At 46.0% G+C, this 23,050-nt stretch overlaps 1 pseudogene; it reads right to left on the bottom strand.

Annotated features, from left to right (window-relative positions):
• Positions 1-3,414: 3,414 nt before the first annotated feature.
• LOC120368796 lies at positions 3,415-22,376 on the bottom strand (annotated as a pseudogene).
• Between the last annotated feature and the right edge of the window lie 674 nt (positions 22,377-23,050).

Here is a 23,050-nt window from a genome sequence, read left to right as displayed (position 1 = left end):
GTGGGGTCTGGTGAGGGAGCAGAAATGGGTACAGTAAAGGAACTTTTGGTTGTAGGATTCAAGAACATGAGGCAGAAGGCACTGTATCAAGCACTCTACAATGGGTGTCCTGCTCACAGTTTTATGTTTATGAATCCTGCTTCTGGCACTTCCCCTAATTAATGTTGGGTGACTCCTCTCCTTTAATTAAAAGTTTCTTTTCTATACTCAGACTCTGTGCTTACGAGTGGGGAAGTATTGCCTCTCAGAGGCACCCGGGGTGGTGTGCATTTTCCCAGGTTACTGGGTGGGGACTCGAACCAATTTTGTGTTGTATTATTGAAAAGGACCCCCTAGATATTGAACCTGGCCCTGGTTACTGCTGGCTCCACCTGGCAAAAGGGTTAAAATGTTATTCTAGGTAGGTGGAATCCAGTTCTCTTTGTTCCTGTTTAAATAGAATCCCTGTTATATTATTGTTTTTTTTACAACCAGTTCTACTATCTTGCCTACCATTAAACAACCTTTCATCACCGTGTAACCCCCACCCCTCCCAGTTCTCACCTGCTGAGTAAATTATACCACCGCTGTGATGGACCATTGCTAAATCTTAGTCAGTGGTTTGGGGATAGGGTGCCCCTTGGATGTATTTCAAACTATAACACAATAAACCTCAGAAGTCAGTTTACTCAAGGTGGGGGTGTTGGTGTCAGCGACCCCTGTACTGGGGGGAGCAGGCACAAGCTAAGGGGGATGAGCTGTTGAGCAGGGGCAGGAGGGGCTCTTGGGAAAGCAGAAGTTGAAATGTGGGGTTAGGCTTGGGCCAGGAACTGAATTTAGAGGGTTGAAGTGCTGGACGGGGCAGGTCCAGGATATAGGGGGTGATTGGGGGAGGCTAAAAGGAAGCAGAACAATGAGGGAAACTCCACCAAACCCTACTCACCTCCAAGCTTTCCTGGGCCAGTTTTAGGGCAGGTGAACAAAGTGGTTGCCCTGGGCACCAATTTCTGGGGAGGTGGTGGCACCATACCTCTGTGCTGCTCAGCTGTTGTTTTTTTTCCCCCACCACAGCTGCTCTGAGTAGGGTTATCAGACATCCTGATTTCATCAGGACTGTCCCGATATTAGGGGCTTTGTCTTCTATAGGACTCTATTAACCTCCACACCTATGCTATCTGGTTACCCCAGCTCCAAGGGGAGCAATGAAAAATCTTTTTTCTGCCTTGATTAGCAAAACACCCAGGCCCAGTCCTGAGCAACCTCCCAGCATTCCTCCAAACCCATAGCCACGCCCACCCCCAAACACCACAGGGGTCCAATAATCCTCAGGCCCCCTTCTGCCCAGACACCACATCCGCAGTTACATCTGGCTCCCCACAAGATCCCCCTTCCTCCCCACACACCCCTTTCTGAGGAAAACAAGGAGTCAGGTCCTGCCTCCCACTGTTTGAAGGGATCCTGTGAGAGAAATCTGTGCCACGCATGGAGCTGCATAAATCCTGATAGCTGTGCAGGGGTGGGGGATGACTGGTGAGGAAAAGCAAAGAGAAGGGATTCCTCAAAGGGAGGGGCAACAATAAGAGATTGGAAGAGGACGAGAGAGGGCACTTGATGAACAAGGGTGCAGGGAATGTTCCTCCAGGGATAGACTAGAAGGCATGAAGCTGACAGCTGCGGAAGGAGGAGTGATGGGAGAGGACAGAGAAGCTAGTAGGAAGGGAGGTTCTAACCTATCTCCTAAGGGTGATGTATGTACGAGGTTCCATGGTGTAAGAGTCTTTAAATGCAGGGTAACACATCATGCTCATCATCCACCTTTCCATCTTCCCATACCCTCTATGTGTAATGTAAGCAGGAGTGGCTCCAGGTCCCAGCACGCCAAGCGCATGCGTGGGGCGGCAAGCCGCTGGGGGCACTCTGCCGGTCGCCGTGAGGGCAGCAGCCTGCCTGTCGTGCTTGGGGCGGCAAAATAACTAGAGCCGCCCCTGAATGTAAGTGGGGTTCTTTCCTTGCATTAATCCTGTCAGAAGGGTCCACTTTATGAGTCATCTCCCTCCAAAGTGATCTGTTCAGTGCCATATCCTCTATTACACCACATGCTAACATGTCTTCCTTTAGGACATCCCATTACTTCTTCTTGGGTCAGCTTCCTCTCTTTTCCCTTCAATTTTAATCTCTTGGACTCTCTTAACCATGTAGTTGTCAGGACCAACCCATCTGAGCCTGAACTCCCTCATTTTTTCATTCATGGACGTTACTTTGAGCATGTCTAACATACACATTCCTCAGGTGGTCTTTCTCACTTAGACCACTCGTCCAGCTCAACATTTACATTTCTCTGGACTGGATCATTAGTTCATGTTTCTTCTTTGTTGCCCAACACTCACTGCCGTACAGTAAAAGTTGATGAACCAGTTTTATAGACCTTCTCTTTTAATCTCACTGGTATCTTCCAATTGCATACGATGCCCCTTATCTCTCTCCATTTGAGTTCTATATGTCGTAAAACTGGGTTAAATAGTGACATTAAAAAAATACTAGTAGCTGAAAGTCTGTGCTGTCACACAGGTATAATTCCTAGTGTCATGTGTGCAAAAAAGCCAAAAAAGTCTCAGAACTTAAAAACTGCACTGTATCAGGCTGCACAGCCAAATGATGACTGAAAGTAGAGATACTCTAATCATCAAGAGCTCTCAGCCAGGCTTGTAGCTGTTTCCTTCACTTCACACTGACTCTACAGACATTCTTGGCTTGGATGTGATGTTTGGGGTTATTGTGTATGCTGGTTGTGTTGCTGTGTTGATTTGTGTGTGGTTGTGTTGTGTTGGGAGAGCTGTGTGGATTTTCACAGGGGGCATCTGGGCCTATGGGTGTGGCAGCTGGTCCAAGTAATCCACCCTCTATGCAGTCTTCCTCATACAACCAATGAATTTGTTGCATGCAAGTTAGCTGTAGAAAAAAGGTGGCAACTGGTTGAGTTTCCCGGGATATTACAATGCTCTAGGATTCTGGGCAGGGCCTAAATACATGCCTTACTGTACCTGTAGGAGTAATTCATCAATTTAAAATGGCTGAGAACTTAAAAACTGGATGGTAACAAACCACAAAGCCTAATGATTATTCCATCGGGTGATATTTTGAACAAAAGGAGCTCAACCATGCTTGTTGTCACTTCCCTCCCTTCCCACTGAGTGACACACAGACGGACATTCCTGGAATCTTATTTTATAGATTTAAGATGCCAGAGGTGAGTTACAAAAATAATAGAAAGAATCTGTATGAAGAAGCAGCAAAGAATCTTGTGGCACCTTATAGACTAACAGACATTTTGCAGCATGAGCTTTCGTGGGTGAATACCCACTTGCATCCGACTAAGTGGGTATTCACCCACGAAAGCTCATGCTGCAAAATGTCTGTTAGTCTATAAGGTGCCACAAGATTCTTTGCTGCCTTTACAGATCCAGACTAACACAGCTACCCCTCTGATACTCTGTATGAAGAGTAAAGGATTAATCCTTCTGAATTTATCTGAACCTGAATGGATAAAATGGGGAGTGAGAATGCCAGTTCAGTCACCCTACCACAGAAACTCTCCCCACCGAAGCAGAACGTCATCGTCATAATTCATTATCATTGGCTGAACAGACCTAAAATGCTGGACATTGTTACTAGCTCCTTGTGAACAGAGCAGCCTTTACAGCTGTCAAAGAAGCTTTCACGTTTGTCAACTACACCACAAATGAACTGAAAACATACCCAGCTTATGTTGAGAATAGATTCACACCTGAGCCCATTTGAGAACACTGCAGGATTACTGTACATGCCATTAGCATCACTGATACAGTTATTTTATGGTATAACAATTTTGTTAAATCATATTTACTTAAAAAGTTGACTAATTTGTCTGTGCATTTCATGGCAATTAGTTAAATTCTGTCACTGTATTAAAGAATTCAAGATCACAGACAATCAAATTAATCACCTCAGGAAATGGAGGTGACTTTTCAAGGTATTTACCGAGGAATAACAATGAGCTGGTAGGACACTGGGGCATTTGAAGTGAAACTCATCGGAGTTATATCAATATCTTTGGGGTCAATGAGAGACTTCAAGGTAAAGTTCTGCAAAATCGTTGTCAGTAGCAAAAATAGCTCCATCCGAGCCAGAGCCTCTCCCACGCAACTCCGTTTCCCTGCAATGAAAAAGGAATATTGAAGAGATATTGGAGATCTTTCTTTGCGGAACTTTACATGCTGTTTCTATGGATGGAGGATAATGGAAGTCACTCCGAGTTCAGGATGGTAGGAAAGCATTTGAGGCTTAAGAAGACATTCAAAGATTGTTTTAAGGTTTGAGTTCCATATATAAAGCGGTCTTTTTAAATCCAGTTTGGGGAGAGGGTTGGGAATGTGTGGGATCTGAGGAATAGCTTATGCGCTTCCCAAGTTAGCTAATAAGTGTTAAAGGGACAGTAATGTGGTGGTTATTGGGTAACAAGTAAGGAGGTGCAGGCAGGATCATGAGAAGGTGGATGAAGGAATAATTGATCATGGATTCATTTACACCAGACAGACACCATAAAAGCAAGAAGTTGCCAAGCAGAGCAAAGAGAGGAGTATGTGGAGTGCATCCGAAAAGTCACTTCAGACAGCTAGCAGGAAGTAACATGGTTTAACGACTGATAGATGTTTTACTAGCGTGAGAGACTCTGCTTCATGGACCACCTGAAAACCCTCTGCAGACAGTGTGAGCCAGCAGAATCATCGAGGCAAAGCTAGAAGACAGTCTGGGATCTGAAATAAACATGGATAACTTTACCTATAGAAAAAGGCATGAAGAAGTCACTCTTCTTGAAGGCACCATTTTCATCCAAGAAATGCCCGGGGTTAAATTGCTCTGGGTTTGGAAATTCCTTGCTGTCATATAGGACTGACTGCAGTACAGGGAATATAGTGGTGCCCTAAATTAGTAAACATATAAACAGAGTTAAAGTGGATACTATCCAAAGCAGAGAAACCTTCAAAATTCAGAGCTGGACAGTGGGACCCATATTGATTTTTCTTTATTTCCTTGCAGTTCCTGAACTTCATGTTTTCAACCAGAAGTAGAAATATTAAAATTCCATGAGAAGAGCTAATCCCACTGAAGTCCCATCCACAGGGAAATCCTCTTCAGAGAGGTTGTTCCTATCTGATCATTATCCTGAATTCAACATCTAAAAGTCTGGGGAGAGTTTGGCTAAGATCCAGAAGTTTCACTTGCACTTTTGAGCTGATGCTCTGAAGCATTTGAGGTTTCCAGGTCAAGATACTGTATTAATCACACCAACAGTTTCCCTATAATTCATAATTAAACTAAGAGCCCCATGCAATTTTACAGTCAAACTCACAGTCAGCAACTCCGCCCCTGAGTATGGTGAGTTCTGGTGCATTTTAACAGCTCAACAGGTTCAGAGTTTGGTGGAGATTAGAACTGGGTAAATTTTATCAGACAAATACAGTTTATCCACCAGAAATGCAGTTTCAGCTGATCTGAAACTATTTGCAAATTTGACCCAATCAATTTTGTCTGGGAAAAAGTTCAGAAAATGCATATAAGGAGGGGTGTGTGTCTTCCTATAACTTTTAGGCCAGAGGCTAAGGTACCTGGGATGTGAGAGATGCAAGTTTGAATCCCCAATTTGGAGCAACAATTTGAACTCAGATCTTCCCCCGATCCAAAATGAGGATTCTAACCTCCAAGCTCGCAGATATTCCAGGATAGGCTCTTTTCAATCTGTCCTTATGAAGCTGTTCCACTTTTTATTAATATTTAAATATCCACTGAGCAAGCGAGAATGAGAAAGGCATTCACCTGGGAGGCAGGAGATGTGGATTCAAATCTCTCCTCTGAATCAAGCAGAGGGAAGAATTCAATCCACATTTTTTAACTCCCAGGTTTTTGACCTAATGAAAATACAAAGTGGAACAGCTTGACCCGGAGGACTTGAGAACAGAATAACCAAAATGCTGGTGATTAGGGCACTCAGCTGGGAGGGGGAAGAACTGCGCTTGAGTCTCTGCTTCACTGAATATTTTAGTATTGATACGAAACTGAATAGCTTCTACAAGAGAGATTGAGGCATCACCCCAGCATAGTCTATAGCCTGGTGCTTAGGATACTCACTGGGGAAAATCTGAGTTCAAGACCTGGCTCCAGAGGAGGTACAAATCTAGGTCTCCCACATCCCAGGAAAGTGCCCTATCCACTGTTAAAGCGTTAAAGAAGGGGGATAAAACCCACACCAAGATTTTCGAAGTAGATCAGATTTTTCCAACTTGCTGACAAATTGCAAAGATTTTCAGAAGCTAAATGAATATTTTTTCTGATTTTTTTGGCTTACTGGCTGAACTGAGCTCAGTAACTGGCATCATCCGACTAACAGTAAGAGCCCGACTCAATTTTACAGAAACCTCAGCCTTGAAGCGTGGTTTGTTTTGTGGTGTGTATTTATCTGTACTGGTTTGCATTTAATTCCAGAAATGGGCAAACGTGCGGGGAGCTCTGATCCTTTTAAAACGTATTTATTCATTACTCATTTGCATGCACTATTTTGTTTTGATTTGACCGAACAGTGTCAAGACGTTTCCCCAGAAACACCTCCCTTTGGCCTCAAAAAAGAGGGGAATGATGGCACGCATTGGTGTGATACCAAAATCTTAGCTGCACATCATTGCTAAAATTATTCTCTATTCCATATCTTACTGCTACGCAACTAGGCTCTCAAACTTCTTCCGGATGGAAACCCTGACCTGCAGACTATGAAAGTCTGTTCAGCTGCATAGAGAGGCTTGGAAAGTTTCAATATAATTGGTACGTTCCTGGCAATTATTTAAAACTCCCACCACATAAAAGCCGGCCAAACTATTTCTATTGCGAACGCAGAACTGGCCCTTTCACCGAGAACTGACCTTGGGGATAATGTATTGTCTGAAATGAGTGTCTCTATTCACAGCACGTGGGAAACCAAGAGGGGCAAGAGAGACGAATCTCTGGATCTCATGTACAACAGCATCTGTGTAGGGCATCTGGCTTGATCGCCATGCAGGGCTTGGCTTCGGCCAATCACACGGTCAATCTCTACGTGAACCTTCTCTGTCATCAAATTAATGAGATTTAACACCAAGACTAAAGAACAGGATTCCCATAGATTTGCCCAACAGTCTGTTGCTCTGCCCCCAAAACACAAGTCTCAGCAGATGGACATTGGGAATATAACAAAACAGGTCAAATTTTCTGTTACAGAAACTACTGTACTTTGTATCTATGAAAAAGGGCCAACAATGTAATTAGACGGCAGTGATATTGCTCATACCTGGTACTGTTACTAACTAGAGCACAATGTAAAATTATCACCAGTGCATCTAAATATCTACTAAGCAAGAGAGTCCCAAAGCATCTCCCACCGCAAGGCCATTTGTTAATGTGCAGGGCCATCCTTACCCATACACAAAGTATGCAGCTGTGTAGGGCACCAGAAAATTTGGGGCGTGTTGCTTCAGCCCCTGCTCTGTCTCTTCCTCAGGGCCCCTGCCTCTGCTCCGCCCCACCTCTTCCTGCCCCAGCCCTGCCCACACTCCCTGAGGACTCCAAAACTGGTCGGGCCTGCACTCACCGGTAAGTGGAGCGACCCGGCCCAACCTGCTCTGCTCCTCTGGCTCCCAGCCATGCCACCGGCGAGTGCTGGGGGGCAGTTCCCCCCTCCCTCCAAGCCTGGGAACCAGGGGAGCAGAGCAGGCTGGGGCCAGGTCACTCCACTTCCTGCAGGATGTGGCCAGTCCCCCTCTCCCCCGTCCCCCATGGAGGCCTGGGGCCAACCACCTCCCTCCCGTGGAGGCCTGTGGCGGGGCCACATACAGCGCCCCCCTCCCCCGCCCCCGCGGAGTCCTGGGGCCCCACACAGCCCCCCCAGAGGGGCTGCATGAGGCACGAAAATAGCTAGGGACGGCCCTGCTAATATGAAGTTGGAATTAGCACTGGATACAGATTTTTTTTAGCACTGGCAGAGCTTTGATTTAAGCCCTTACATGATCCTGTCCTCTACAAGCCCATTAAATCCAAAGGCAAAACAACTAACTTTGCCTTCATTCAGGGGGAAAGGGCCCATTTGACAGCCCTGGAATGTGAAAGCATCTGTTACCCACAGAACAGACACAGCCTGGTCAGTGGCAGGGCAGGCTTCTCTTTTACAGACACTGCAATTAAACACCCATGGCTGGCCATGTCAGCTGACTCAGGCTTGCAGGACTCAGGCTACAGGGCTGTTTAGAGGTTGAGGCTCAGGCTGGAGCCAAGGCTCAGGGACCCCAGGAAGAGGGAGGGTCCCAGAGCCCGGGCTCCAGCCCAAGCCAAAACATCTACACAGCAGTTAAACAGTCCCGTAGCCCAACCTCTATGAGCCAGACCCAGCTGACCTGGGCCAGCCATGGATGTTTAATTGTAGTGTAGACATACACATGCACTTCCCTTATCAGAGAACCTGAACACTGATCTGGATTTGAGAGAGGAATTCAATCACAACAGCCCCATTCAGCCTTTGGATCCTCTCCTCAGATGGCCAATATGGGGACAAGTAATGCCCACTGCACTGCTGTTTTTTGGATGAGAACTTCTGCCTGCAGGGAACTGGAGTAAGAAAGTCTCCCAACACATCTTCAACTCACTTGACATGAACCAAAGAACATCCACCACATGGCAGTCATGCAGGTCACTGCCAACCCAGGCCAGATGTGATCTGGTGATTTAACGGGGGAGGCTCTGCTTACATTTACTGATCTATAGAGCCAGGCACTCCTCACATCTCCCCAAGACTTAACATTTTGTGTGTGTGTGTCACCGTTACCTTCGATTTCAGGGTATTTCATAAGAAGCTTGAGTCCATGTTTCAGGGTGTCACTAGTTGTCCCTGTTCCAGCAAAGAATAAGCCTAATGTTCTTCTTAACAAGCTCTCAGTGGTAAATTCCGACTGGCTGTTATGTTGCTCCTGCAGAAAGGTTTGGTACAGATGGTTGATAATTGATTGATTGTAAAAGCATCGGATCTATTGTCACAGGCCAAAGAAGTCTCATTTTCTACCCAAAATGTGACCCACCTGGCACCGCTTTACAAATCCTACAGAAATGGGCCAGAGTACAGCAGCATTATTGCACTGCTTTGGGCCATTTCTGTTCACTAAGGTGGTTTTACATGAGTGAGGTGAATAGGGCTTTCCTCTTTATATTACAATTTCCTTGTCTCCCATTAGGGGCTTCTGAAAAGCCACGTACTCTATTGTTCCTTAACAAATAAATAGCACTGATATGTATAACCCACTCCCCAGTAAAGGGGAAGGGCTGTGGCTATCACCTACCTGTTTTACTTTGATGAGGAAAGCATCGATGAAGTCTCAAGGGCAGCTGGGCTCCAGGGACTCTCTGTGCATCTCCACTCTCTCCAGAACAAACTTTCTCAACTCCTCAAAATGTTTAAAGATTCTCTGGTGAGGCCCAGGGATGTAATGCATGAGAGTCGGGAAAAAATTGTACAGCTGTAAAGATTGAAAGAAAAAAACATCTTGGTTTTCCTGGGCAGAGAAGCTTCCTTCATAATATTTACTCAAATGACTTAACTATAGCAGCACAGACTCTTCTGTGACATCTTATTTTCTAAATGGATTCTGAAGAACTTTGAAAACTTTACCAACTCCCATTACCCAATGCGTATATATTCCACACAAAAACTTCAGTGACATTCAGTTACATTAGCTAAAAGACTCTCCCTTATTTTCAAAATAAAACCATCTTCAGTAGACACATCTTGTTTTTGAAAAATCACACTGAAGTGCACTATCTGAACTCTGAACACAGATTTTCTCGGCAGGTGGTAGCACATTATAGATTTTCAAAGGGAAATTTATTTTAGTCGTGCTGAGGTTGAATTTAAAAGACTCACGTTCTCTGCCAATGTAACACCATTGATTTCAAATGAGTTATGCCAGCAGACAGTTTGGCCGTTCATTTGGTACATTTAGTGAGGTTTTCAGGAAGGGGGCATGGAGGTAAGTGGCTGTGAGCTGGAAGTGAAAAGGAGTTTATTTTGGAGGTGAGAAATATGATCACATTCACTGTCATGTTGCTTATGTGATAAGGCATGTGACATGTGATTGGTGTGGACATTAACATCTTAACTGGCATCTTCCTTGATTTTTACCGATAATGTTGACAGTGAATATCCTTAAGCAAATTAAATTCTAAGCTAATGACGTGTTTTGTGTGGGAATTTCAACAATACTTAGAAACAAGTTTGAGGCTGGGTTTGGTAGTAGCTGCAGCCTAGCAAGAAGGAGACCATTATGGGAATCTGAAATAACACTTGTTTATGGAAAATTAATAGTTAAAGAAAGAAATTTCTGTCCCCTCCCACAATAGAAAGGAGAAGAATAGAATAACCCCCTGAACATACCGCTGTCCAGGGAGAGCGCTGGAGCTTGTTAATTTCATCTATGAGATTTATTAAAGTCACAAACTTCTTATCTTCATAGTCAAACCGGTCCCCAAAGACGATTGAGCAGATGACATTGGAGACGGCATGGTTGAGGAAGAGGGTGGGGTCAAAGGACCGCCCTGGAGCAAAACAAAACTAAAAAGAGTCATTTTTAATTCAGTGTCTTCACCCTCCGCATCAGAGTCACTGGCAGCATGGAGATGTTGTGGATCTCCAACCACAGGGAAAGACTCAAGGTAGGGCTGACAGCAATATTCCCTGGAGAGGGTGGGTTAGGGCTGCCCCAATCCCCCACTCTTCCCTCTCACATGCTAAATTAAACACTTGCCACTTTTTTTCTTGGCAATCAGTTTAACTCTGTCTGCTCTAGTGCTTTCTGCCTGGCACACTCTGGTCTGACCAGGGGCCATCAGTGCCTCTCTGAGTGACACCTGCCTGTCTGACTTGGATCCCATTTCACAGAAAAGATCCCAACCCTTTCACAACAGGATCCTGCTTAGAGGGCTCTGCCTGAGCCACTTCTTGTGTTGTTGTAGCATCATCACTAACTCCCAGAGCGCAGCAATCTCCCCTTGGCACTGCCAGCCCGGGCCGTGCAGTGCAAATACACAGTTGTTGTGCTAGGGAAGGAATGAAGGCTCCCAGCACAACAGCAGGGGGATGGGTCTGCTTTCCGCCTTCAGAGTGCACTAAGCAGGCCCCACAGCTCAGCTAACACAGCTGGAGAGGCTGAATTTCCCACTGGCTCACCAGTGACATCTTAGCTTCCGTTTCAGGTTCTTCCTTCCTCATAAGCACAAGGAACACACAGGGCTGGTAACTGAGAGCTAACCTGAGGCTGCAGCATCAGAGGGAGCAGCATAACATTCCTGGGAATTATCGGCAAGAGTTCACCCCTCTTACCTGAGACCACAGTGCTCATGGGAACATCCAGAAGCAGCATTTTCTTTATGCACCAGACCCCTGCTCGTGTTCCTCACCGTCGATTCTCTTTGACTCATTTCCAACAGCAATAGCTGCCCCTTGGCTCAGGGTGCACAAGTAGCAGCAGCAGCAGCACTAATGTAGTACTAATGGTGGGGAAGGGTCTCAGTGCATTCTCCTCTTCCACTTACAATTCACCAGACGGGAAGAGCCAACTTCAGTTTAGCCCTTATTGTTGCATTAAATATTGCAAGAGGCAGGATGGTTTGCTGCTATGGCCTGGGTCTCAGGAAATCTGGGAATAATTCCCAGCTCTGCTGCAGACATCCCAGATGTGACCTCGAGCAAGTCACTTCATCTCTCTGTCTCAGCTTTCTATTTCTTAAATAAGAGAAACAATCCTGTAATTATTTGGGCTCCTCGGAACTGGAGTACACCAAAGCCCCAAGGTACCAATAGTGCCCCAGGAATACTAGGATTCGGAGGCAAGCACTTTAGGTCTTGTAGGCGCTAGCCCTAGTGGGGCTCAATAGCTCTGGTTGGGTTGCGGGCTCTGGGGTGGGGCCAGGGATGAGCGGTTTGGGCTGCAGGAGGGGGATCAGGGCTGGGGCAGGGATGTGGGAGGAGGTTTGGGGTGCGGGGTCCCGGCAGCACTTACTGTGGCTCCCAGGAAGTGGCCACCAGGTCCTTGTGACCCCTAGGTGCATGGGTGGCCAGGGAGGCTCTGTGCACTGCCCTTGCCCTAGTGCCATCTCCTACTTTTAATGGCCCAGTCAGCACCAGCTGCCAGGGTCCCTTTTCAACTGGGAATTCTGGTTGAAAACTGGACGCGTGGCAACCCTACCAGTGACCTGCCCCCAGCTGCAATGTCTGGCAGCTTGTTCCACATGGAACTCTGTCCACAGTTCCTGGGGGTTCCTCTCTGCATACAACCTCTCCACAGCTCCTTGCTTGCCATGTGGCTGCTGCTTTCCAACATAGCCTGGCCACTTCCTGGTTCAGGATCTTTCCCCTGACCTGACCAGGGGAAAGAGAAGTGTCAAGTGCAGTTGGGAGGTGGCCAATGGGACTTGTAGTTCCCTGCTTAGCAGACCCATCATACTGCTCTCCTCTCTGAGGAAGGATGCATCCTCACACATAGTGCTAGTCCATGTGGCAGTCTTGGTGCCAGCAGAGGGCTGTGCTTTTCCTGTGGCCTCAGGTCCTCCTGTATGGCTGGGTCGTTTGTGTTTTGCTCACTCATTGGCTCGCCTCAGCCCAGACTACAGACTTCCTTCCCCGGTACTGGTTCTACCATCTCTGTTATAGGTTCACCTCCCACTGTTGGTGGTTCTCTTTGTTGTCCATTTCGGTTCCTTCTGATAAGGCCACACCTGGCTATGCCATATGATGGTTTGCCACTACTCAGTGAGACACATGCTAATGTTCGTCCTGGCCTGGTCCTCTCCAGTGCTTTGGGAGTCAACCTCTTAGCTGACTGTGGCTCTCTCAATTATTGTCTTGGCCCTGCTGCAGCAAGTTGATCATATCTTCAGCTGGGTAAGGACCCAAGTAGGTTTTAGCCTGTTGTAATGGAGGACAAAACTGTTTCCATTGAGGACAGTGGATTGTGCACAAAATACCTCTGACGCCTGGCTGACCACCCTGTATGAACCCATGTACTTTTGCTGCAACTTAGCACTCAAACTCCTTTCCCTTCTGTGGACCCAAACCAGTTCACCCTCCTGGTATATCTGGGCAGTCCCCCTTAAATCTCAAGGCTCCTTCTGTCTCTAGGTGGCCCTGGTGAGGCTTTACTGCTTGGGCAGCAGTGCTGAAGATGCCTGTCAAGTGCTAGGTACTCTGTGGGACTAGTATACTCATCTATCTTGGCTACCCCATCCAGCAATTCTGCTAGAGGGTGGTACATCACATTATATGGTGTGTACCCCAGGGACGACTGCACATTAGTCTTGTAGGCCATCATGACCTAGGGAAGAAAACTGTCCCACTTCTGTTGACTGGCATCTACAACATAGCTGCAAATGTACAGTTCAGACGCTCCACCTGGCAGAAACCTGGGTGTGGCTGGTCATGCCTACTGCTCAGAGCAGGAGTTGGTAGCCAGCATTAGGTGAGTAGGAGACCAGGGTCAGACCCAGAGGCCAGGTGCCAGAGCCAAAGTCAAAAGTCAAGAATTGGAGCCAAAGGTCAGAGCCAGGTTACTTGGAATGAGGCAAGGCAGGAGCAGGAGCTATCACAACCATGGGCAAATGCTTTGAGCAGCCGCCAAACTGTTGCTGCAGCTGGGCTTAAGAGCTGGTCCGCTGTCTCTTCCCACCAGTCAGGTGGTGTAGCTAATCAGGCAGCCTATCACAGACCAGCTGCCCTTGTTAGGTTTCCCAGAGACTGACTCTGCTGCAGCCCCTTATTCCTGACACCAACAGCCTGTCTGACCATTGGGTAGTAAGGTGTAGTACAGGTCTTATTTATCTCAAGGAAGTCACATACCCCTTAGAATAAGCATGATTCAAAATTTTCACCATTGGTCGGTATGCAAGGAGTGAGGTTAGCAACCATTTGTGCTTATCGATCAGGCAGTTGATGAGCCTCTACCCACTCAAAGAAGTAGCCTGCTCTCACAAGGGTGTGCTGACTGACTCTCCCAGAATAACCATAGTTACCATTTGCAGAGGGTGGCTTGTCTGGGTGGTAACTTTAGGTGTAGGATGATCTGTCTTATGGCCTCATAGGTATAACAAGACGTCCATGGTCCCTAAGCGACCTGCACCATCCAGGCCAGTAGCATCAACTTCAAACCCTTTGGCTAAGCTTCTCCATCCCCAAATGTCCCTGTAATGGGGTCAGCACCTGCCTCTCAGGAGTGCCCCCTTTTCTCTGGCCAATATGCCTCCGATCACAATGGTTTTTTGGGGCAGCACCCTCCTCTTGCAGGGGGCCCCCTTTGGTTAGTTGGTTGGTTTGTTGGGTGTGAGCCTGCTTTTGGCTTTTGTTCTTATCTCAGGCTGGCACCCGCCTCTCAACTGCCCTCTAGGCTCAGTCTCCTGGACAGAGCATCAGCATTCATGTACTGTTACCCTGGACGGTGTCTTGTCTGGTACTGGAACTGAGCCAGCTGTCCCAGCCACCAGCACAATTGTCCTTGGGCATCATGGAAATTATGAAGCCCCCCGAGGGAACCATGATCTGTTCTTCACAGGAATCCTTTCCACAGCAGGAAGTGGCAAACATATTTTGTGAAGGTCACCACTGCCAGCAACTCTGCATTAGCCATGGAGTAGGTCTGCTCTGCTTTGTTCAGCATCTTGCTGACATATGCAACTACTCTTTCCTTGTCTCCATATGGCTGAGTCAAGACAGCACCAATACCAGCTTCACTGGCATCTGTATCTAGAATGAATGGTAGCTGGGGATCTCAGTAGGCCCGTATTGTTACAGACATGAGCCTCCACTTTAGTTCCAGAAAGGCTTCTTGGCAGGGCTAGTCCACTCAGACATCCACCTCGTCTCTGCCAGCTTGAACAGTGGCTGTGCAATTGTGGCAAAACAAATAATGACTCTCCAGTAGTATGAAACCAGACCAATGAAACGCTGCTTCTCAGTGACAGGACTCGGCACTGACCAGGACTGGACGGCTTCACCATCAACATCCCTTGGGATCATATGCCGCAGGTAATTTACATTGTCACACAAAAAAATTGCATTTTGCTGAATTCACCTTTAAGTTGGTTTGGAGTAGCCTCTCCAGCACAGCTCCCAAGTTCTGCTCATGCTTCTCAAATGACCTCCCAGTGATGATGCCATCAAAATACACCAGGCAAGATGTTTCCTGCATGTCTGCCAGGATGGCATCCAGATAGTCCCCTGCTTAGCAGATCCATCACACTTCCTTCCTCCACTTTTTATTTTTCATGTCTATTTCAGATGTATGCTGCTTGCAGTACAGAACAGTCCTTCCTATCTGTTACTATTAGCATACACACAATAAAGCCCCAATCCTGGGATCTGTACTCACTACTGGAATATAAATAGTAATAATTAGTGGGTCACTTATAAAGCATTGTCCATTTACACGGTGGTTTCCAATCATTCCTGTGGGAGCCCATCATTATAGAATGTAGGTGCCAAATTTGTATCAGACGTGTAGCAGAGATGAAAATGAGAATAAGCAACTCTAGGCTTGGGTGTCTCATTAACGCAGCAGACTGAAGATAAATGGATCCACTCTTACCTGGTTCACTGTCTTAGCTTCTGCCAGCTCTAGACAAACCTTTTGCATTTGCTCACTGGCCATATATCAGTGGGTAGGGAACAACAGCCAGAAAAGGTCATCTTTAGACCTTTGCCCACATACTTTTATATTATATTAACACAGTTAGTTATATGTGCAGCTAAAGGCTTTAGTTAGAAGATGTTTGAACCAATATCAGTGTCTGAGCCACTGCTCAATATTTTTAATATCATGAAAAACAGAAAGACTTTAACTGACTCTTCAGTTCTAATTTCCAACAGAGATAAAGTTGATCCTCACCGTGAGTGTTTTTGAGCCTTTCCACCAGGAAATGGGCTTCCTCCAGGATTCGCTCTTCAGTGCTCTTCTTCCCCATCCCAAAATCCCTCAAGGTGGTGAGGGTAAATCGGCGTAGCTGCTTCCACGGCTCCCCACTGACCTCAGCAATACCTGAAAAATGGAAGAGAATGGGAAAGAAAGGAGGGAGGGGCCAGACTTTCAAACCCACCCACATGTTGTTTATTCGAAGTTTCATAGGAACATAAGATTGGGAGGGACTGAGTCCAGTCCCCTGCTATAGCAGTCCACCCTGTCATATAATCCGGTTCTCAAATTTTATTTGTATCTGTGTTCTGCTTGGGAGACTGTTACACGGTCATCACTCCGTACTTTATCTGTTTGATATGTTTATTTACCACAATATCCTACACATTAAACTCATTGCAGTTTCAGAGCAATTCTGAGGAAGAAAAATAATTCAATTCATTACTGTAATGAGGTGCAGCTGGGCCCCTCTAGCTTCTGCTCCTGCTGCACCCACAAACCAGCCAGAGACCTCTGCCTTGGTGTAATCACGGGTGCTCTTTATTTACAGTTTACTTTCCCACCACCTTGTACCTACAAACAGCTTCAGTCTTGCAGCCAGCAGCAATGAGTTCCCCCTCCCTCTATTCTCTGGCTCCTCCCCTTTCCTTCTCCCTTTGGCTTCCTTCCTGCCAACCTTTACGTAGCCGCTAGCTAACGAGGCCAGCCAGGCCTGGGCTTACTCAGCCAGTTCCAATTCCCCTTTCTTGACTGGAGTGGATATGACAGAGGCCTGGCTCAGCGTTTCTTAGCCAGCACCCTGCCACAATTAACATGTCCAATACCTGTAGTTTGTTCTCTAACAGAGCTTGGCCCATCACAGCAATGAGAATTCTTCCAGTCACAGTAATTAGAGCAAAGTATATGTACTGGCACAAACTAAAAATTAGAAGTAAACTGGGAAACACATTAGTTTGCCAAATTGTAACCATTTGGGCTAAAAAATTTCTGTCTGTGTGCCTCAGGTTGAACGTTTTTTGAATATTTCAGCCAAAGTGTTCATTTCCACGAACAAGGTTAGGGAAAAATATGTTGTTCTGCCCATGTTAAAAAATGCTGGGGCCTTTTCTTTGAGAAACTCTAGCACTCCCATTTGTCAGAGCTGGGATTGAAATTTGGCTAGGAGCTGGCCTGTGTGTCAATGTGTGACTTTCCCATCCCATGAAAATCTACCCAAATGTCACTAAGTTATAAGCCCTTGAAAAACCACATTTCACACATTGTCTGTGGAGACTTAGAGTTTAGTGGCTAAAGTCTCCAAAGATACTGTCATCACTGCACATACACCAGCACCACTCAGCTCCTAGTGCTGGGCCGCATATAAATATGACAACCTACTGCTGTTATCAGTTACTCCATTAGCTCAAGTGGCAGAGGTCTTTGCAGTGGATCTAAAGGTTCCAGCCCTGGTGGTGACCCATGTAGGTGTCAATATGATGCCACATGAAGGAATTTCTGGTTTTTCAGTTTGCTATTTTAAAAACCGAGAGAATTACACACCAAAAACTATGTTAAAAGAACATTAAGGTTTGCATATACTCAGTAGAGACCTTAGGGTTTAGTGCAGGGGAGATCAAACTAGGGCCCACAGGCCAGATCCGGCCTGTCAAGGCTTTCAATCTGGTTTTTGTCTTCTCAGCTCCTTGTGTTGACTATTCTATGCATGCACCATGTTCACAGAGCAACTGAGCATGCTCTATTCCAGGACTAGAGGGGAAAGCCAGACTGTCCCTCTAATTGCAGCTGGGGGGGTGGGGTCAAGGAGACTGTAACTAAGAGCTAGGGAAGGGAGAGGAGCCTGGATCTGATTGGGCCAGGAGACTGGGACAGGGAGCTGGGAGGAGTGACTGGGACTGGGAAATGGCCAGGGAAACAGGAGGGATTGGGACCCAGTTGGCAGGGATGGAAGGAGAACTCACTCAGATCAGATGGGGAACTGGGGGATGAGCAGGTGCTGTGCAAGGAGACTGGGACCATGAATCAGTGTGAGGGGGAAAAGGGGAGATGGGCAACCTATCTAAGAAGGAGGCAGGGTGCAGGGGGAGAACTGGGACTGGCTTGGCAAAGAAACTGGGAAAAGAGTCAGCGAAGGGGGAGACTAGGAGAAGGAACCTGGATGGATGGGAATGACAAGAAGCCAGAGGGGGAAATTGGGACTGACTGGGCAAGGAGATGGGCTCTGGCGGTAGGGAGAAAGAGGCAGAGTTAGAATGAGGGCAGGGGGGAGACTGGGCCATGGACAGGGAGCCCAGAGGGGAGAAATAGGATTATCTGGGCAAGGAGACTGGGGCTGGGCTGAGAAATCTAAGGAAGGCAAGGAGAATGGGACTGGGAAGAGGAGCCAGGGATGGGACGAGAAGGGACTGGGGACAGGGATATAGACTGGAGGGGACAGGGCAAAAGTGGTCAAGCTTGGGAGGAACAAGCAGAAGGGTCTGTAACTATTACAGAACACGCCCCTTAGAGACTGGAATGGAACCCGACATGCCTGAGAATGCAAGTAATGCAAAAAACCTACAGGCCTATATCCTGTACGACATTAGCTTCAGCAAGTTAACATAAGGTTTGAGGCCTATGAACTTTGCACAGATAAACGGCCCAACAGAAAACCCGGAGTATTTGGGGAGTTGAAAATACAGTTTAAAGGGAAGTTCTGACCTCAGGTAAATAATTCAACCACAGAAGTGTCCTGGCAATGAACTGACATACATAACAGGTACACGAGATACATCTGAGGCTAGCCTGCTTGCTTGCCTAGATATCTTTTCTTATACATTTCTCATTTTCTTATGGGTTTGATTATTTGTTTTATTATAAATAGGTTTATATTAGAGTATATTTTAGCTGTAACACAAGGGACCTGCAGGCCACATCCTGTATGTTGAGCTAAGGCAAAGTTATCGTACATATGTTTGGGATCTTTCACCTAGATAGACGGTGATGAGCCAAAGCATAAGGTCCATGTATGGCTGTGACCTTTAACATAGAGGATGCATTAAAGCAGGTTGGCAAAGGGGCTTTCCTAAGCCCAGAGTCTTTTAAACTTAAGCGGTACACCACAACTTGGGACTTGGAAAGAACCAAAATAACCAGTTAGGACAAAAATAACAAATGTGATACCTAACCACAAGAGACCATGGTAACGAATGGACATATATGATAATAAGTTGAGATCATTGATGTACCAAGCTATATGAAAAAGTCACCCCAACATTAGTAAGGTGAGGAAATACAAATAAGGAAAAGGGAAGAAATCCCCTACTGAATATGCATCAAACATAGCGGCATCAGCGTAACATATTATAAAAGTGGCATCCCAGCCTAGGGGTGGTAGGAGAGAGAGAGAGATGTAGCCCTTGAGAGGTGCCAGAATGATGGTCACTGGTAATGATGAGGAAGGTGATGGTGAGGAGGAAGATGATGGCTAACATTTCAGGTTATTCTACAAGGGATGGTGTGAGTATATGGATGTGCAGATGTACATTCTGTAGTATCTATATCTACCTTACTGAGTTGGGGTGTTTGTGACAGGACTAAATGTATTAATAAACAATATTTGTAAATATAAAAGAGTTCCTATACTGTGAGCGTTGCAACTGTGCACATCAGGGTTCCCAACTGTATAATCTGGAGGATGGCATGGACTGCAGCCTCAGCAAGTTTGCAGATAACACTAAACTGGGAGGAGTGGTAGATACGCTGGAGGGTAGGGATAGGATGCAGAGGGACCTAGACAAATTAGAGGATTGGGCCAAAAGAAATGTGATGAGGTGAAGGTGAAGTAGGTGATGGGCTGGAGGGCCAGTTGTTGAGGTGTTATAAGGCGAGTGGGGAGCAACAGTGAGCTGCAAGGTGAGGGATTGAGGGCAAGTGGGGTGAGTTGTGAGAGGTGTGGGGGGAAATAGGGGATTTGGAGGGTGATGAGGTGAGTTTTAGGCTGGGATGTTGCCGGGGAGGGAGGAAGGTTGTGGGCTATGGCCTGTGATTGGAAAAAGGGGCCTCCTAATCTATTCTTGGACCAGGGCCCTCTGGGGCCATGTTACACTACTGAGCAGGGGAAGAAGGGGGTTGGCATCTCCAGCTCTGGTCTCCTGGCTGTATTCTGGCCCTTCTACTGTGCAATGGCCTAGTCACTGCCTCTCACTCACCTGCAGTGAGATGTTATGACCCATTCATGTCAGGGAGTTAGTGGAGTAACAGGGAATGGAACCAATCTTTGCTACTGTTCTAAATGAAACTCCAGCTACTTCCCCTTTTGTCATCTCAGTTGTGTTCCCCACATACAGAGAATATCAGCGCTATATGCTGATGTTACTGGAAATTTACCTTTTTTGTCGGGCAACCTTTCAAATACTGGCATACGACCTCTGTCACTGAACTCGTCTCCTTGATCAATCAGTGCTTCCTTCACAGCCTCCTGTCCATACAGCACCACAACCCGCTCTGAGCCCAAATATATTGTGAAAATCGGGCCGTACTTTTCACTGAGCTGTCAAAGTTAACACACAAAACCAGCACATTTTAACATAAATCCACTTAATTAAGAATAAGAATGTGAGCAGATCAAATTACAAATTAATGAAAGAGCTCATATGTGGCTAAGATAATACTTCTCAGAGTTTACTATTCTGACTTGGGAACTGCCTGACTTATGCTTCAGTTTCTAATCTTGATGTTTTGTTAACGCTGTGTTTTTCCTAGAGGGAAAGAGTGAGTGTGAAAGAAGGATCATTCTATCTGTGTTATATAATTATCTCATCCTGCTAGCAGTTGGAATTAATACAGGTCCTTTCATTTGTGAGCTCTAGCAATTTGCATTATTTAAGTAATGACGATTCAGTTCTACTCTGAAAAATGACTGTGTACAAATGACACTTCTAACACCACAGAACTCCTGCCTCCATTTATTCATAGTAACATCTGCTGACTTTATAATGACAAGACAGTTTTTTCCTTATTCCTGTCAGCCCTGCAGAGGCAGAGAGAGAGAGTGGAGTGAGGGTCTGTTTCCCCTTTTACATTACCAATAGACTTACTGCCTAATTTCCAATCCATTTACACCTGTGCAAATCAACCACAATGGGGTTACATATCTCTAACTCTTTATGGTAGGATTTGATGAGAATGAGGGTGAACAGATGTAACTGGGGGCAGAGTTTCTCCTGTTTAACTTTTATTATTTGTGATGGTGAGCCAGAAGGAAAGAAACCAACTTGGCAGTCAGATCCCAGGCTGTGGATTGCCATTCGCATGTGAGATGATGGTATTTGAGATGATAATTATAGTGAAACAATAGCATGGAGCAGAACAAAGCCATTTTTTCAAAGCTGACCTGCAGTTGACACCTTACCATCCCCTTGTGAAGCAGGCAAATATCATTACAGCAATTTTACAGATGGGGAAATTGAGGCAGAGAGCGCTTAGGTGACTTACTTGGATGCACCCATGGGCTACATCTGCACTTGGGGCTACGGGTTTGATTCCCAACTTGAGCAGACCTACTCATGCCAGCTCTCATTGAGCTAGCCCACTAAGAACTGTAGCATAGCCCCAGTAGCACAGAGAGTGGCATGGCTAGCTGCCCCGAGTACATACCCAAGGGGTACAAGTTGGTTTATGCTTAGGGTGGCTAGCCCATGCTTCCTCAGCTATTACTATTTTTAGCACACTAGCTTGACAGCATAAGTCTGTCCATGTGAGCTGGGAATCAGTCCCCAAGCTCCAAGTGTAGCCGGAGCCAGAGTCCGTTGCAGAGGTAGGAATAAAAACCAGGTCTGACTGCCCTTTCTCAACAGAACCCACTAGACCACTCCCCCCACAGTGTGATTGTCTGTACAGCTTGCCGTGAAGCTGGGCAGATATATTCTGGATTACCTGTGATTTAGACACCTATATTAAAAGGCATAGGTTAACATGAACAGTTTATATCTAGCATTCAAGATTAATTATTTTTGTGGGTGGAAATTAAGACGGAACTATGAGGAGTTGAGTGACATGGGATTGGCACTGTATAAACGCCAGACATTTCATGGAGTTCTGCTTGAGCTAGGCTCTGCTTAACCTCCACCTACAACCAAACAATAGATGAGAAACAAATACTTTTACCTCACGCACTGATTGGGGCAAGTTCTTCATATTCAGCTGCAGTGCATTTCCTATGATGGGAAAAGCAACAGGGCCAGGTGGCAGCTTCCCACTTCCAGACATCTTTTTCCATGCTGAAAGGAAAAGAAGGCAAGAGATGCACACTGCCAGGAAAATAGTTGTTGCTCCCAGAGGCTCCATTACAGAGTGTAGCAATTATTCTGGGTTCTAGCAGGGAGTTTACTGGTATTTCAGAATCCACATTTTATATATTGTGTGGTGGAACAAAGCATGCAAGCCAATAGCCTCTCTGTTCTGCTTGGTAAACTAGATTAGTCATTGTCCAGCAAAAGAAAGCTGATATCAAACTAGGAATGAGCTCCTTTGAACCTTTATTTGTATATCATGTGTGTTAGCCCGTCCAGCCTTTGTTCCCCATGTATTTGTCCAGAGAGGATAAAAGTTAATCATAAAGTGAATCTCTCTAAAGCTGTCCAGACTTCCATGGACTTCTCCAGTTTTGATAAATATTGCATGGAGGCATGCTGTTAGCTGAAATATTACATACTTAAACTGACAAAAAACTTGGTTAACACATAGTTAAGGCTGTCCCAAAGTATATTGTTGTAGGCTATGTAATATGTAGCATGTATATTTTAGATGTCGGAAAGTATGAAAAGATACCAACTTGTCTGGCAAGTAAAGAGAACAGCCAGGTGAAAAGCTGAGCTAGCAACCTGATCAGGTGACCATCTGCATCAGAAAAAAACTGAGTTAGCAAACTAATCATAGTGTTAGGCAAGAAAGTGGTTACAAATATATAGTGAATAGCTTTGTAGCAATGTATGTAAGAGTAGCACCTGGAAATGGGGATGCACTTGCGTTTAATCCTCTGCTATACCCTATTTCATGGACTGGTCACTCACTGAAGCAGCAAATAAATGACA

The sequence above is a fragment of the Mauremys reevesii genome, linkage group 7, assembly GCF_016161935.1.
Source record: "Mauremys reevesii isolate NIE-2019 linkage group 7, ASM1616193v1, whole genome shotgun sequence".
Classification (NCBI taxonomy): Eukaryota; Metazoa; Chordata; order Testudines; family Geoemydidae; genus Mauremys; species Mauremys reevesii.
Note: the sequence above shows the minus strand (reverse complement) of the source record. Positions and strands in the feature narration are given on the sequence as shown.